This window comes from Bison bison, unplaced genomic scaffold (assembly GCF_000754665.1).
Source record: "Bison bison bison isolate TAMUID 2011002044 unplaced genomic scaffold, Bison_UMD1.0 scf7180017864063, whole genome shotgun sequence".
Lineage (NCBI taxonomy): Eukaryota > Metazoa > Chordata > Mammalia > Artiodactyla > Bovidae > Bison > Bison bison.
The window spans coordinates 14,783,711-14,792,290 of NW_011494635.1; positions in this window are offsets into that span (position 1 = coordinate 14,783,711).

Sequence of the window (8,580 nt, forward strand, 5' to 3'; positions counted from 1 at the left end):
GGTGATAATCGGACAGGTGCACCATGATTTATCCAGGAGAATGCTCATTGCAGCTCTGTTTATATTAGTTGAAAACTGGGGACTTGATAAATGTATCCATTCAAAAGACAACGCCACAGCCTTTAAAAACAAATATGCAGAAGAAGAATGACTTGAAAAATGTTTACGAACAATTGCCGAGTTAAGAAAACTCAATTATAAAAGTATATGCATATCCATCATAATTAATTCTTCCCACATGCTTTGCTTAATTAATTAACCCATTTGGTTCTTACAATAATCTTCTGAGGCAGGTGCTGTCCTTGTGGCTTGTAGAAGCTGGAGCATGGGAGACCGATTGACTTCCTTGCAGGCAGGAGGCTGGTGAAGGAATTCAACCCCTGACACCAGATCCCATAGTCAATTCTCAAAATGTGGTCCTTGGGCCAGGAGCTCAGTATCACTTGGAACTTTTTAGAAATGTTAATTCCCAGGCCGTCCAATCAGAAGTTCTCCGACTGAGGCCCAGTGATGTATGTTTGAACAAGCCTACCAGGATCTACCCTATTCCACTTTTTCTTGCAGTTTGGATTTAAAAAATGTATGCAGGTGGATAAAAAGTGTCCAATGAATTAGTCACTAAAGTATCAAGAACATCATCTCTGGATGATGGCATTCTGGGTGATTTTTATTTTCTTGGAGTTTTTTGTTGTTGTTGTTAGTTTGTTATTTTCAAAAGTTTCACAATGAACATTTATGAACAACAGCAACAACAAAAAGCATTCTTAAAAAAAAAAGAAGAAGAAATGTCCCCAGGGAGAAGGAACCCTCCTTTAAAACTCAGCGAGTGGGTACATATTTGCAGGGTAGGGGGATGGACAGAAGGAAATGGTTTTCCTAAATCATGTAGAAACTTAAGCAGTGCTTTTTGATCATGTATGAATCAGCAAGGCTTCTTGTTAAAACACAGACTCTGATTCAGCAGGTCTAGGTGGCTGAGGTTCTGGATTTCCATCCAGCTCCCAGATGATGAGGTCCAGGGACCAACCACACTTTGAGAAACTTTGAAATGTAAGCCCTCAACTCCCAGAATGCAAGCTCCATGAGGGGAAGCCTTTTCTGGGTCAAAGGATGTATTCCCAGTGCTGAGAACAAAGAATAAATATATGGAGGAATCACATAAATATATGGAGGGGTCCTGCTGGGGATCCAGGAAACTGGGTTTTGACCATGGTTCTGTGCCAGCTTGGAGAAGGAAATGGCAACCCACTCCAGTATTCTTGCCCGGAGAATCCCGTGGACAGAGGAGCCTGGTGGGCTACCGTCTATGGGGTCGCACAGAGTCGGACATGACTGAAGCCACTTAGCAGCAGCAGTAGCAGCTGTGCCTGCTGCTGGCACCCCCCTGGGCAAGCTGTGGCCTCCCCATGTTCACTGGGCAGAGAGACAGCCCTGGGCCTCCTTCTCTAGACCTGATGTGTCAGTCCCACTCAGGCTGGCCCAGTGAGATTTCAGCCTGACTCAAGACAAAGTTCCAGGAACTTGGCAACTCATGGCCAGGAGTAGTTCTAAGAAGCCAAGGAAAGCAGTTAGAAATGAAGAAATCTCCAAGTTGAGGTTTCCGTAGAAACATTAACTCATCCACAGAGGCTGCGTGCTGCATTTGGATTACAGGTTAGGCTCGTAAGCCTGAAATAAATTATATACTCTTCGTATTATTCAGCACTGTACTGTATAATAATAAATTATACAGTTATAGGCCTCAGCCCAAGTTATAACAAATTATGCCATAGCATATAATTACCCTGCACTGCACCATATAATAATAAATTAGACAGCTACGAACCTAAGTTGTGATTCCAGAAAGTGATATGGGAATGAACAGGGGCTGTTGATCCATTCCTCTGATCAGAGCCTTGTCAGACAAGCCTGGGGCTGAAGGAGAAAGAAGTCGATCCTTTTTCCATCCTTCCTTCTTTCCTTCCACGTATGTAGATGCTTCCTTGATTCTGAGTACAGACTTGACCTTGGAAACCTGGGCTGACTGGAGCTAAAGCTCGTCCCTAAGGGTTCCCAGTTGGTCAGGAAGGGTGGTGGGGGAGAGGTAGGAAACCATTTGTAACCTGAAAATGCAACCCTGTGTGACAACAGCCATTTACTACTCACAGTAAAATAGCAAAGTGGCCAAGTATTTAATGTGTTAGCCCAGGTGTTGACTCCTTATAGCTCTGTAAAGTGGGCATCAGCATTTATTTATTTTTCTTTTTTTTTTAATTGGAGGATAATTGCTTTACAGTATTGCTTTGGCTTTTGCCATCCATCAACATGAATCAGCCACAGGCATACATATGTCCCCTCTCTCCTGAACCCCTCTCCTATCTCCCACCCTATCTCCCCACTCTAGGCTGTCACAGAGCACTGGATTGAGCTCCCTGGGTCTCAGAGAAAATTCCCACTGGCTATGTATTTTACATATGGTAATGTATATGTTTCCATACTTTTCCCTCAGTTCATCCCACCCTCTCCTTCCCATCCGTGTGTCCACAAGTCTGTTTTCTTTGTCTACAGGTCATCAGCATTTATTGACAGGTGAAATGAGCAAGGCTGACATGACTTGTTCAAGGTCACACACTTAGAAATGGCAGAATGGGGATTCTAGCCCAGGACTATCTGCTGGTCATACTCCTCTGAGGGTGTTAGAAAGTGGAGTCAGTTTGGAAAGCAATATCAAGCATCATCAACATGACACTTGACACGTCCCTAGGAGACACCAGCTTGGAACTGACATGTCATCCCCCTGTGGGTCCATCATCTCCCAATGGGTCCCAGAGCAGTCAGGTTTTCCCACATGGGTGCAGAGCACCACGCAGAGCGGCCGCCCCGCATGTTGTTGCTGACCTGCTGCTCATCTTTAGGTGTAGGGGGGTCAGGGGCAGACCCTGCAGCTCCCACCAGACCTCCCTGAGTGGCTGGAGGCCGGGCATGGTGCTTGGGTAGCCCTGAGGGCAAGAGCACCGGGTTCCCCTACAGATCACTGCGGCATCAAGGTTGGGGATGGGGGCAAACAGGTTCCTGTCTGTCCCTGCTCTCCTCTCCTCTCCACTGAGCTCCTTCCTAACTGCTGGTCTATACAAGCTTCAGCTCACACTAAATGCAGAGAGGGCAGCCTGCAGAGATGCCATGCCATCTCCCCTCCTATATGAGAGCACAGTTCTATGATGGCTCGCTCCCCTGATCACTTGTTTATCAGAGAAGTTGCTTTTCCTTCCCCAGAGCTCACAGGCCAGGTGTAAGATGAAGTGGTAATGCTGTGAGCATGTCACATATTGTAAGCTCATTTCATTCTCTCAACAATGCTATGAAGTTGGTGCTCTTCTTACACCCATATTATAAAAGAGGAGCCTGAGGCTCAGAGGGGTCAGCGACTTGCTCAAGGTTAGTAAATGGCGGAGTTGGAGTCTACATTTAGGCAAGTCTGGTCTGCCTGATTTCTCATTATACACTGCTGGTTTAGAAAGAAACAGAACACACTTATCTTTAAAGTCTAAGCCAGTCCTCAGATGGTTGTAGGATGAGAGGCCTGGGGAACTGAGCCCCAGAGAGCAGCTAAGCACCTGCATCTCCCATCCATTCAGGACATATGTCTGTCCGCTGGGCCACTGGTGCCTTATTTAATGATTAGTCTTTCTCTTTTCTTTTGTCTTAAGAACTTTTTAAATATATCATGCACACGTGGCAGCTGCAGTGTATTCAAAGGTATGAAAGAAGCTGGAAAGAGCAGAGAAGTGAAGGCCAGCCCTCTGCCTGCAGTCAGGAGAGCTTCCGGAAGGAGACGGCAGAGGCCAATAGGAGTTTAAATGGCACTCGAGCAAGGGAGAGGCGTTTCAGGCAAGGAGAGTAGAGGTAAAGCCAGGTGAGCAGAGATCATCTTTGGCGAATATCAGGTCCTAGGTGGTTGCGTGAATTGGACAGGAGTCAGGTGGGGGGACAGGCCAGGGCCTTGGATGTACCATTAAGGAGCCAGGACTTTATTCTGTAGGCAGTGATTATCAATGTGTACACTTGAGGTTCCATGGGGTCTTCCCAGCTTCACACTGTAGCCTAAGAGGGGGAAACTGAGCCCTGCCAGGACCATCAGCCTGCCCTCAACCTACTCCATCCTCCAGGGCTCTCGCATGCTGACTGAGTGCTGACTGAGTTCTTCACAGCTGAATAATATGCTGCATGTTCTTCTTGTCATGTCTGGCAAGTGAAAGAGGCTCAGTTATGTGGGTCTCCCTGGAGGGGCATCTATTATCGAATGAAGATACAGGATACCCATGCCCAGTTAAATTCAAATTTCAGATAAACAACAAACATGAGTTTCATAAAAACATATTCCCAGTATTACATGAGCTATAAATACTTGCACACTAAAAAAGGTATTCAAATTTAATTGGGCATCCTATATTTTTATTTGCTAAATTTGTCAAATTAAAGGGGGAGGGGGAGCAAGCCACCTTCCAAATAAAATTCAACCCCCCATGCTTCAGTCGGGATCTCATCAGAGAAGAAGAGCCTTTACAAGTGATCAGGGGAGTGAGCCATCATAAGACTGTGCCCTCATATAGGAGGGGAGATGGCATGGCATCTCTGCAGGCTGCCACCTCTGCATCTAGTGTGAACTGAGGTTTGTATGGACCAGCAGTCAGAAAGGAGCTCAGTGGACAGGAAAGCAGGGACAGACAGGAACCTGTTTGCCCCCATCCCCAACCTTGATGCCGCAGTGATCTGTAGGGGAACCCAGAGCTCTTGCCCTCAGGGCTACCCAAGCACCATGCCCAGCCTCCAGCCACTCAGGGAGGTCTGGTGGGAGCTGCAAGGTCTGCCCCCGACCCTCCTACACCTAAAGATGAGCAGCAGGTCAGCAACAACATGCGGGGCGGCTGCTCTGCATGGCGCTGTGCACCCACTCCAGAGCATCACATGATGGTGACTTCTTCACCTGTGCCTTAGAAACCTTGAACAGAATGTGGAATGTGGCCAGTGTCAAACCAGAACCATACAGGAGGGGAATTCTGGGACGCGAAGCTTCAGCTTTGCTAGCCACAGTTCAAGGCCCCGGGGCCAGCGAAAATCATGATTACAAAGGAAGGGAGTACTGGATTTGCATCCAGTTCTGCCCTTGACTAGCTCTGTAATCTCGGGTAAGTTAACTTCTTGATGCCTCAGTTTCCTCACCTGTAAAATGTATACAAAACTCTTACATCCCTTATAGAGCTACTGAGAAGATAAAGTGAGACAAGATGACCTATCTCACAGCTGACACCTTCTAATTAGTTCAGTTCGGTTCAGTTGCTCAGTCATGTCCGACTCTCTGCGACCCCATGAATTGCAGCACGCCAGGCCTCCCTGTCCATCACCAACTCCCGGAGTTCACTCAAACTCATGTCCATCGAGTCCATGATGCCATCCAGCCATTTCATCTTCTGTTGTCCCCTTCTCCTCCTGCCCCCAATCCCTCCCAGCATCAGAGTCTTTTCCAATGAGTCAACTCTTCGCATGAGGTGGCCAAAGTACTGGAGTTTCAGCTTTAGCATCATTCCTTCCAAAGAACACCCGGGACTGATCTCCTTTACTTTTTTATTTATTTATTTTTAATTTATTTATTTTAATTGGAGGCTAATTACTTTACAATATTGTACTGGTTTTGCCATACATCAACATGAATCCACCACGGGTGTACACGTGTTCCCAATTCTGAACCCCCCTCCCACCTCCCTACACGTACTATCCCTCTGGGTCATCCCAGTGCACCAGCCCCAAGCATCCTGTATTCTGCATTGAACCTGGACTGGTGATTCGTTTCTTATATGATATTACACACATTTCAATGCCATTCTCCCAAATCATCCCACCCTCTCCCTCTCCCACAGAGTCCAAAAGACTGTTCTATACATCTGTGTCTTTTTTGCTGTCCCACATACAGGGTTATTGTTACCATCTTTCTAAATTCCATATATATGCGTTAGTATACTGTATTGGTGTTTTTCTTTCTGGCTTACTTCACTCTGTATAATCAGCTTTAGAATGGACTGGCTGGATCACCTTGCAGTCCATGGGACTCTCAAGAGGCTTCTCCAACACCACAGTTCAAAAGCATCAATTCTTCTGCACTCAGCTTTCTTCACAGTCCAACTCTCACATCCATACATGACTACTGGAAAAACCATAGCCTTGACTAGACAGACCTTTGTTGGCAAAGTAATGTCTCTGCTTTTCAATATGCTATCTAGGTTGGTCATAACTTTCCTTCTAATTAGTTAGTGAATAATAATGACCTTTTGTGTCAAAGAGTTTGCTATCCATCTATTTCACTATGAAAAAAAGCAATCATGTGTCTTAAAATATTAAGAAACATTCTGCTGCCAAAATCCTCTCTTAATTAACTCACTAGATCAGCCTTGGAAAGATAACATAAACCACCTTCAAAAGCATCTCCAAATGCCAAGGGTAAAATCAGACACTGCATGAGCACTAGTTACGAATCTTTGAGATCCTAGCAGCCCTTCCCCATCCCCCGAATAAACCACGCAGATAAGCCCTAAGTGATGAGAACAGAGTAAAATTATGCTTCAACACTGCTGCAGATGCTGTGACTGCTTGTAAGAAGAAGGCACTTTCTTTATAAAGGCCACTTATGGGAAGGAAAAGTTTGGCAGCAGAGCCAGAATGGAACAGAAGCCAGGAGTCCGGCCAGCAGGTGGTGTGTCCAGGGGACTCGATGAGGTGTGAGCCAGGGAAGCAGGGTGGGGCCGCGGAGGGTGAGGGGCAGAGGGCTCTGAGAATAGCAGCTGTTTCCATTCTTGGTGCCCAGAGAGTGGTGGGGAGAACGGTTTTCCAACTGGCCCTTCATCATTTGTAACTCAGGGCCTGCTTCCATAGCCATCTTGGTGCTGTGCCTCATTTTCACAGCTGAGCAGCAAAAAAAAAAAAAAAAAAAAAGCTGGGAAATTCTCTGTGGTTGAAAAAATAGAGGTAAATTGGTCCTCTTTGAGGTGTAAAGACCTCTCTCTGCCCCCTGGGCAGTCTTTTTAGCCACTTAGCCTGATTCTGAGGTCTTCTTCTTAGCAACTTGTAATTCCAGATCGCAGCAAGAAATATAACTGCACCTGAGCCTGGAGGGTTTGTGCCAGGGCTGGAGAGGTAGGGGGGCATGTTCCTAGAAGCAAAGCAGGCAGAGAAAGTTAGCTCCATTGGAACCTGGGGCTCCTGTGTCTGGAAGGAGTGAAATGGAGGGCGACGTGGCAATCTGGATATGATAACAAGTGTCCGTGTGTTAAATCCAGCCATCCCACTTCTAGGAGTTTCTTCTGTACAATGATGTTCTGTGCAAAACTGTTTGGAAGTAGGGTAAGAAAAGAAACTACCCAAGTCTCCATCAGCAGGGAATCTGTGACCTTCCTCCTTCCTTTATTAGTGCCTCTCCGACTCATTCCCTTCCAGCAGCCAGAGTGGTTTGTATAAATGCATATTACAGCAGGCTGCTCCTCTGCTCCACTGGCTTCCTATTTCCCTCAGGATAAAATCCTGGCTCCCCACCAGGCCTACAGGGCCCACGACCTGGGGCCCAACCTCCCTTTCCACCATCATTTCAAAATGCTCACCTTCTCCAGCCAAACCACACTGAGTTCAGTCCAGTCTCACTGTCGTGGCTCTTGCTGTTCCCTCTGCCTGGAATATTTGAGCCTAGGTTCTTACCTTACCTTTCTCTTTCTTCTTCTGCTGGTGGCTTTATAAATGCCATATCCTTTAGGGAGTTAGAGCACCGTTATTCCACCCCCCTAATCCAGGGTCTCTCCCTCACTTTGTCCCATCTTGCTTTCTTCATAGCACTCAGCAGAAGATGAAATAATCTGTTATTTGTATGCTTGTTAACTGTCTCTTCCACCAGAACTGAGAGCAAGGACTTAATGTGTTGTGTGCTCTCACCTGGTGCCTAGAAACTGCCACTATATGCATGTTTGGCAAATGGATGAGTAAATTAACAAATGTATAAATATACAAGGGCATCCCTGGTGGTTCAGACAGTAAAGAATCTGCTTGCAATGCAGGAGATGTGGGTTCAACCCCTGGGTCGGCAAATCTATTACATAGACTTTTTTTTTTTTTAACGTATTTTATACAGTAAGAATAGCTCCCAGGTTTTGAGGGCTTAATGATCATTCAGGCCCAGTTGTAACCACTCTTTTATTGATTGTCTTATCTCATTTGATCTTCACAGAAACTCTGGGGTAGTAACAGTTTTAGGCACCTTTCTAAAAGAGGGGGAAACTGGCACAGAGAGGTTAAGAAACTTGCCCAAAGTCACACAGCTGGAAAGTTGAGAGCCATAGAATAGATCCAGAGTCTGACTTCCAAAAATATATTCACTAAATGGGTGTAGAGTGATCACTGAGTGATCTCAGGCAAGTCAGCTCCCTTCTCTGTGCTCACCGGGGAACCCAGGCTGGCAGTCCAGAGCCACTGAGAAAAATGAGTTGGACAATGTAGGCAGAGTGCACAGCACAGGCCCTCGACACGTGGTAGCCACCCGCAAAGACTGAATGTTTGGGGAAGCAG